At 36.2% G+C, this 9424-nt stretch overlaps 1 pseudogene; it reads right to left on the minus strand.

The window, feature by feature from the left end:
• Positions 1-1567: 1567 nt before the first annotated feature.
• Positions 1568-2912, minus strand: LOC482170 (annotated as a pseudogene).
• Between the last annotated feature and the right edge of the window lie 6512 nt (positions 2913-9424).

Consider the following 9424-nt stretch of genomic DNA (forward strand, 5'->3'; position numbering starts at 1 on the left):
AAATTCCATCCTAAAAGAGCATACACATTCTTTTCAATTGAACATGGGATATTCTCCAGAATAGATCACATATTAGGCCATACAACAGCCTCAACAAATTCTAAAAAGATTGAAGTCATGTCATGACTACTCCAGAACTACTCCAGAAACAATAACATGCATCTTTTCTGACCACAATGCTATGAAACTAGAAGTAAACCATTAAAAAAAAAAAAAAAAAAAGCTGGAAAGACTACAACTATATGGAGGTTAAATAACCTGCTACTAAACAACCAATGGGTCAAGTAAATTAAAGGGAGAATTAAAAAATACATGGAAACTAATGAAAATTGGAACACAATACTTAAAAAAATTTGGGACACAGAAGTAATTCTAAGAGCAAAGTTTATTATGATACAGGCCCAACTCAAGAAAACAGAAAAATGCCAAACAATATAACTTTCTACCTAAAGGAACTAGAAAAAAAGAGCAAAGCCCAAAGTTAGAAGAAAGGAAATAAAGAACATAGTTGAAATCAATGAAATAGAATAATAAAAAAAAAGACCAGTGAAAATAAGAGTTGCTTCTTTGCAAAGTTAAATAAAATTGATAAACCTTTAGCCAAACTTATCTAGAAAAAGAGAAAATCCAAATAAAATCAGAAATGAAAAACTGACACCACAAAAACACAAAGATTATAACTACCAGAAAATTTTAAGTCAGAGAATTGTGCAGTCTAGAAGAAATTAATTTCTAGAAACAATCTAAGACTAAGGAAGAAATAGAAAATCTTAACAGACCAATTATGGGTAATTAAATTTAATTGGTAATCAAAAAAAAATCAAAATTAAAAAACTCCCAAAAAACAAAAGTCCAGGACCAGATGGCTTAACAGGTGAACCTACCAAACATTTTTTTTTAGCCTTAGGCATGGTCTTTATTCACTTGGATACTGTATAAATATTACAATTTCATTTTGCTGCAAAAAGTATAAAAATAATCTTTATATAGGAATCCATTTGTTACTGCAAATCTTTCTAAATCTCTGCAAATGGTTCTAAATGAGTGAAAATGAATAAACAAGAAGGGGAGGGGGGGTTGGTCTACAGGGCAGCAGGAGATTGGGCTAATAATCCTCAGGGGCTCACCTGCCCAGATTTCTAGCTAAAGACCTCTCTGTTCCTTCTGGTTGACAGCCCCTCTCCCCCACCTACTCGGAGCTAAAGGTCCAGCAGATGAGGGGTACACAGGAGACGTCTAGGGGGAGCTGCAGGGTAAGGGGTGGGGAGAAGTGAAGGAGGCTGGGAGTGGTGCTGGCAAGCATCTGGCTCCACCCTCAGCTTCCCTCACAGAGTGGGAGGCATTGGCTGGAACAGTGGGGCTGGACAAGCTGCCCTATGGGGATGATGGCAGGTCTTCAGTTCTGTGCCACTGAGTGGCAGATGAGCCTTGGTTCTGAGAGGGCTCGGAGAGGGCATGAGGTGGGGGAAAGCCCCAGAAAAGGAGAAGCAAACACCCTGGCTCCATGGTGAAGGAGGCTGCTTTCCTAGCATGGTACAGGTGCTCTACTTGTGCAGGAGTGGGAGTTTTGATCAGAACTGCAGTGAGGGAAAGCTGGGGAAGCCAGGAGTCTGTGGCTCTCAAGCCATGTAGGGGTAGAGCAGGGGAGGTCCTCAGGCAGCCCCCAGTCACACAGTCTGTGTCCCAGCCACACAGGGGATGTCCCTGTCAGTCAGAGGTTGAGAACAGGCACATGGAAGAGGTCACAGACACCTTCACTCTCGTCCAGGGTGTAGATGTAATTGTGGCCTCTGGGGGGGGGGAGGAGGGAGGGGGGCAAACACTTCTGAGGACATCAGCTCCTCCAGCAGCTCTGAGCTCATGCATTCTCGTGTGGGATCAAAGATTCCTGACAGCTCTTTGGGGAGTTCCAGAACTCCTGTGGGATCTGCCTTGATGGGCTCAAAGGAGGTAGAAAGGTTGGGTCTGGATGAGCTGCTGCTGCTGCTGTCTAGCAGGGTGGAGGACTGCAGCGTCCGAGTGTCCAGGGCTGCCAGGCCCGGTGGGAGGGAGCCGAACTCACCACTGTCCTTGCTGTCCACTCCAGGGCCACCACTCACTGAGATCTCAGCTGCTGGACCGGGCACCCCCTGGGCTTCAGTGATGCCAGCAACAGAGGTGGGGGCAGTCAGCTGGGGACTGCTTGGGCGTGAGGTGTCGTGGGGCTGAGCCAGGGTAGGCTTGGGCAGAGGTGGAGGGGTAGAGACAGCAGGTGAGCTCTGGAGCAGATCTTCCGGTGGTGGCACAGGCACTGCCACAGGCGGTGAGCTCCATGCCTCCTTGTTCACCAGCAGCACAGCACTTCAATGGGGCCACTCATACTCTTCAGGTGAATCTGGTATTTCTTCTGTCCATTGAGGCCCTCTGGGATGGCCACCTCGAGGCTGGTGGCCGATGGGGCCCAGACAGCCAGGAGGGTATCTCCAGCAAAGCATCTGCAGATGTCCTCATGAGTCACGTAGGCCAAGCAGCTGTTCTGCACATCCTCTGTGACATTCCGGTTGCTCTGCTACACCCACACCTTGTGCTTGTCCAGTTCTTGCTCCCCCTCCTGCAGCTCCTCCATCAGCCTTGAGCTCAATCAGCTTGTCTGCAATCTCCTGGGTGTTGCAGCCAGGCCCCACACCCTTCCACTGGATGCTATTCTTGGATTTTTTCTGGATCAGCCGGACACCTTCCAGGACGTTGGTAATGTCGTAAATCTGCTGTTTCTGGCGCACAGCAAGGGTGTCAGCTGCCAGCTTGAGGTCAAGTACGCCGTCCTTGGCCTCTTGCAGAAGCGACACAAACTTGGTGGTGAGAAGTCCCAAGCTCTTCTCGAGCGGGCTTGGGGTGCCCGGGGGTGGCGGTGCCTGGGGCCCGGCCTCTGCCATCCCTCCCGCCTGCCACCTCCACTCAGCCAGGCCAGACCAGGCCGGCGCCACCCTCTAACCAAACATTTAAAGAAGAGTTAATGTCTATCTTTCTCAAACTACTCAAAAAAAGAAGAAGAAGAAGAAGAAGAAGAAGAAGAAGAAGAAGAAGAAGAAGAAGAAGAAGAAGAAGAAGAAGAAGGAGGAGGAGGAGGGAGAAAAAAAATTCTTCAAATTCATGCTATGAAGACAGTCATTACAAAAACAGACAAAGGCAATACAAAAAAATTACAGGCCAATATAGATGTAAAAATCTTCTTATCCTTTGTTAATAAAATGAAGGATAACCATATGATGCAAATCAATAGATGCAAAAAAAAGCATTTGGTAAAATTTAATATCCATTCATGATAAACATTGTTAACAAAATGGATTTAGAGGGAACATACCTCAACAGAGTAAAGGCCCTATATGAAAAGCTTAGTTAACATTATACTCAATAGTGAAAGCTGAAGGGCTTTTTCTCTGTAATCAGGAGGATAAGAATGTCCACTCTTGACACTTTTGTTCAAGGTTTCTAGAAGTACTAGCTGTAGTAATCAGATATGAAAAGACACCAAAATTGGTAGGAAAAAAACAGTCATTACTTACAGATGACATACTACCATATATAAAAAAAAAAAACTACAAATACCCTCAAAAAACTATTAAAATAAACAAATTCAGTAAAGTTACAGGATAAAAAATTAATCTACAGAAATATGTTGCATTTCTATGAACTAATAACAAAGTATCAGAAAGAAAAGTCAACAATTTTATTTACAATTGCATCAAGAAGAATAAAATACACAAGAAATTTAACCAAGGGGGTGAAAGATCTATACCTTGAAAACTATAACACTTTGCTGAAAAAAAAATTGAAGAGGATAAAACAAATAGGAAGTGTATCTGATCAAGCACTTTTAGCCACTACTTCAGCACTTTATACAGTATACAGAGTTTCACTTATCCTTATTTGTATTAGTTTCCTATGGATGCTATCTATAAGTTATTATAAAACTTAAGGGCTTGAAATACAATTTACTCTTCTACAGTTCTGAAGCCCAGAGTTTAAAATTAATTTCACTGGATGGAAATCAAGGTGTCAGCAGGGCTGCATAACCTCCAAGAGCGACTAGGGGACAATCTGTTCCTTGCCTCATTCATCATTTGGTGGTTGCCATCATACCTTGCCTTGTGGCCGCATCACCATTATCTCTGCAACTGTAGCTATCTACATGGCTGTAGCTCAAATATACTATTTTGTACTCAGAAATAAGAATTTTGTGTTTTAAACTTTGCTTAAATCATGGTGATAAATCTCATATTTCTGTGACCTGGTTTTCTTAGCCTCAACAAATTTCCTACTAGATCTAATGTAAATTATTGTCTTTGGAAAGTACTGTAAAACTTCATGGAAGAGAGACCAAATTATAGTAATTAGAATATTTCAAGAAACCTCTACTGTGTGTGTGTGTGTGTGTGTGTGTGTGTGTGTGTGTGAAAATATATATATATATTGACTTTGACTCAGAATATATTCTGAGTCAAAGTCAATGCTGATAACATCAAATATCACTAGTGAGTTAGTGTCCAAAGGAATGGGAGACATGGAAACAGGTATGCTGGCTATAATGCAATGAGGAACATCTGAGTGAAGCTGAAAGAGATTCACATAAGCTTACCAAAGTGTTAGCAGCTAGTATCAGGCCTGACACTTTGCAGGCAAATAAATATATTGGGGCAAATGAATGGATAATTCCTAAAGATATAATTAGGATACCTTCATACCCTTAAATTATTCAGAACCCAGAAGAACTTTTGGTTGTGGGTTATAGCTATTAGTATTTACTCCATTAGATTCAAACTAAGAACTCTAAAAAACATTTACTCATTTCAAGCAAAAATAAACCCATTGCATATCAACAAATAACATTTTTCTAAATAAGAATGTTCTCCCAAAATAGTAAGAAGGGTAAATCTCTTTATAGCTTAAGATGTTTAATTCTCATTTGCTTCAGCATTTTACCTACTGACTTTCTTAAACTATATGAAGTTAAAGTTAATGCATATGAAGATCCATGCAGCTATTCAGTTGGAAAATAGTTATAAAGTATTTCAGATGCCTGTGGAAGTTTTTGGTAGTACACCAAAATACGCAAGTAAGAGTTTCTTAAAAATTAGTTGCCAGCCTAGTGGCAAATTAAGCTTGCAAATTAATGTACTTTTATTCCAGGCAAACTTTGTACTTTGCTATTCAGCAAAATGCATTGTGTTCTTTCCATTTCATAATGTAGAATATTAGAAAGAATTAGAAATATTAATAAGGGTTGAGATTTAATAAGATTTTTAGTACTTCATCAAGAATTTTGTTAAGTAAATGGGCTTCTTTTTTCCCCTGTAAATGTGTGTGGCAGTAAGGATACAATATTAGTATGGTTTGATCCCACTGAAATGGTTTTAGAAGTCCCCCAGGATTATGAAACATTGGATTTGCACATGAGTTTGTTACTTGGATTATCAAATTTTAACAGTACCATTTAAGAGAACATTAAATCATCTCTCTTATATGAAGAGTCACTCTGTGGCTACTTTTTCTATCACGATACAAATAGTTGTGCCTTCTCATCCCCCAAAATTGATGCAAGCCCTTTACTCTGAGAAGCCCTCAGAGACTTGCAACCCATTTTAGGCAGTCAACCATATCTTCCAAGTCGGTAAATACTTGTTGAATGTATGAGAAAATTAACAAAATGTCAAATTAGAATTGAAAAATGTACTGCTAGAGAAGGAAACTGATAAAACTGAAATACTGATAAATCTAATAACAGGATAAAGAATTCTAGAAAATAGAGAACTTTAAAAATATAGCTGGTAGTTTATTAGGTTTAATACTAGCTAATAACCTTGGAGAACGTGTCACTTTAACAGAAGAATCTTTAGTATTTGGATTTTTATTATTTTTTGACTTTTAAATAAATATATTTATATCAGCCCCAAACTAGAAACAGCCCAAAACAATTGTCAATCAACTGAAGAATTGATAAACATGTTTTGTATATTTCACACAATGATACTACTCAGAATAAAAAAAAAACTACACACACACACACACACATACTACGTATTTAAGTATAGACAAACTCTACAACATACTACTGAGCAAAAGAAGCTAGGTAAAAAAAATAAAGGGTCGTATTATGCATTTACAGATTTTTAGAACAAGAAAACTAATCTATAGTAAAAAATCAGATCTGTGCTTGAGAATATAAATCGAAAAAATTTAAAAGGAAAATTAGAACATGATTTGGGTGACAGAAACATTCTATTACCACATGGTACAACTCTGGATACCTTATCAAAAATACTAAGTATTATTAATTGTACTAAAAATTGTATTGTACTGAAAGAAATGGGTTCAATGAATAGAAAAACTCATTTTGAGAATTGTAAATAAATAACTGAAGCATATTTTGAAATCTCATCTTTCAATCTATTCATTCCCTACATAGCCTGCAACTCTAAAATGTTTTTGAAATCTGAACATTTAGCTGTCAATGCTATTTTACTTCTCTAAGAAAGTTTTGAGAAAGAAAAGATTTTCAAAAGTTCGTGTTTTGCTTGGTATGGGTTTAAATGTATGAAGCATAGACTGAAGAAGGAGGAAACCACACTATTTCTTGGCTCCTTATTATATAAAGTTGTTTCAGTACTTTTAAATGAATTATAAATATAGATTAAAATGTAAATCCCAAAAAAGTGTTTATAACCTGTTATAAATGTTTTATGCTCACCTGTCATTTATTTATTTATTTATTTATTTATTTATTTATTTATTTATTACAAATTTATTTTTTATTGGTGTTCAACTTGCCAACATATAGAATAACACCCAGTACTCATCCCGTCAAGTGCCCACCTCAGTGCCCGTCACCCAGTCACTCCCACCCCCCGCCCACCTCCCCTTCCACCACCCCTAGTTCATTTCCCAGAGTTAGGAGTCTTTCATGTTCTGTCTCCCTTTCTGATATTTCCCACTCATTTTTTCTCCTTTCCCCTTTATTCCCTTTCACTATTATTTATATTCCCCAAATGAATGAGACCATATAATGTTTGTCCTTCTCTGATTGACTTATTTCACTCAGCATAATACCCTCCAGTTCCAACCACGTCGAAGCAAATGTCACCTGTCATTTAAAATACCTTTGTGTTTTCTCAAATCAATTTAATAAAACTAGTTGAAAGTTGATGTTAGATTAAGAATCTGAGAGTTGTAAAAACAGGCCAATAAAATTATCTAACACTAAAAGTCAAAATTAGAGACCAGATTGAATTTCACAACTCTTGAAACAGATCTAAGTGCAAATTATCAAACAACATAAAGTATTTCCCTTTGGTTTAGGTCTCAATGGTCTCTTTCATACTATCTTAATTGAGTCTACCTTCTGAGTTATCATTAGATTTTATATATCTTCCTTCAATTTCTACAAGGAAAACTTATTAAATCGCAAAGTCATTCTCAATACAATTTAAATTTAAAGCAAACTGGTAAACATTACTAAGATTTAGGATGTCAATACAAATCATGTTGAAATTTCCAATATAATGTTCTTATAATAGCTCAAATATCAAAATTATTAAATTAGAATTATTAAATTTATTAATAATTTATTAATTAATAAAACTTATAATTAATTTTAATAAAATTTAATTATAAAATAATTAAAATATTAAATTTAATAAAGTTTGTTTTATTTTATAATTTAATTATAAAATAATTAAATTATTATAAAATTTAATTAATTATAAATTAATTAAATTTATTAATTATAAATTAAAAGAATTATTAAATTCTTTTCCAGTAAAGAAAAGAAAACTATTCATTTCACAATTATTTAATATTATGGAACCAGTCCCATAAACAGGATTAGTTGGCAATCATGCAACTAACTATAAGAAGTGTATGCCTATAAAAAGACCATTTTATATATTTTGAAAGAGAGTGCTCTAAGTATGGTACACCGGAAAACAGACAAGAGTTGACTGCTAAATGTACTCCTGAATGTTTTCTGTATTATTTCACATTTCTATATATTTCCTCCCAGGTAAATTTAAATCAGTAGAATGTTTCCCACAAGTATTTCTTTAAAACAGCACTTTTACCATTATAAATCTTCATTTCTTATAATGTGCAGACAACAATAACATGATATTTTCTAATGTGATGTAGATGGAATCTTTTGTATGTTGAAGACTATCAGAATCAGATATTCCTGAAATTGAAAATTTCTATTTCCCAAGTCAACATTAAAAGTTAGCCTCACATAGCCTATCCCTATGGAAAACATGCTCAAATGTTCTTCTCAGAAGATATTCAAACCAAGGCTTAGTTTTACTTTAGCCAGATCAGTAGTGATGTGTAGAATATGTAGTTACAGAATGGCTCATCAGCAAAAACTGGTTCAACAAGCTTCTACACAATTTTCCATGCACAGCAATCTGTAGGGTTTTGATAAGAACATTCAAGGTGACTTTTCCTGAAGACTTTTTGGAATATGGAAATGGCATAAAGAATCTCTGTAAGAATGTTACCACCTGAAGTATTTAATTCCTTGAATCACATTAGAAAAAACAGATAAATATTTCATTGTGACAGTTGCTATTTCACTCCCTTTCACTAACTAAAATGTCATGTTATGGCTTATTCCCCGACTCTTGAGCATAATTGTTATCTATAGTTACATAAAAGCATGTTCTGTAGCCAGCAAGAGTCCAATAGAAGCATATTTTGAAACTAGTTTAAAGTACTGCAATATTAAGAATCTTAAAATTAAGGACCAAATTTGTTTTTATTCTAAAACACTATTGTTCATGACACTCATTTAGAGCTTACGAGGTACTGGCCACTTTGATATGAAAATTTCTGCAAGGTAAAGCCTATCGAATCCCTAACATAGATAATTATAGAATTAAAATTTTGGTCACCTTAAAAGATTAAAAAAACAGAACATCCTGAGGCTTAGAGTTTAAACTCTATGTACAAGTTCTCACAAGAAAATATGCTAATGTAAGAATTGACACCAAACCAGTGCATTTGGAAAAGGACCAATAGGAATTCAATGATTAGGCTCCATCATGAAGTGATAAACAAGGATATACTTTAAAAGTGATAAGTCAACTCCATGCTATAGTGTTAAACAAGTTACAGTAATCATCTACTAGATGAAAATGCTATAGTTATGGATTGGAATATATTAATAGAAAATATTTATGCTGTGCCAGGCATGGTATTATTGCTAAGAATACACTACTAAGCAAAATAGAATCTTGGCATTTGCGGAATTTACTATCCAGAGAAGTTCTTAATATGGAATAATATGAATAAAAAGAATTTAAAAACAAGAGATGAATGGAAGAGGCAAGTTTCTACATTGTCTAGTTTGCTAGTTTCCTGGAACCACATATATTTGTATGCATGGCTGTTATTGATCACT

This window comes from Canis lupus, chromosome 13 (genome assembly GCF_011100685.1).
Source record: "Canis lupus familiaris isolate Mischka breed German Shepherd chromosome 13, alternate assembly UU_Cfam_GSD_1.0, whole genome shotgun sequence".
Lineage (NCBI taxonomy): Eukaryota > Metazoa > Chordata > Mammalia > Carnivora > Canidae > Canis > Canis lupus.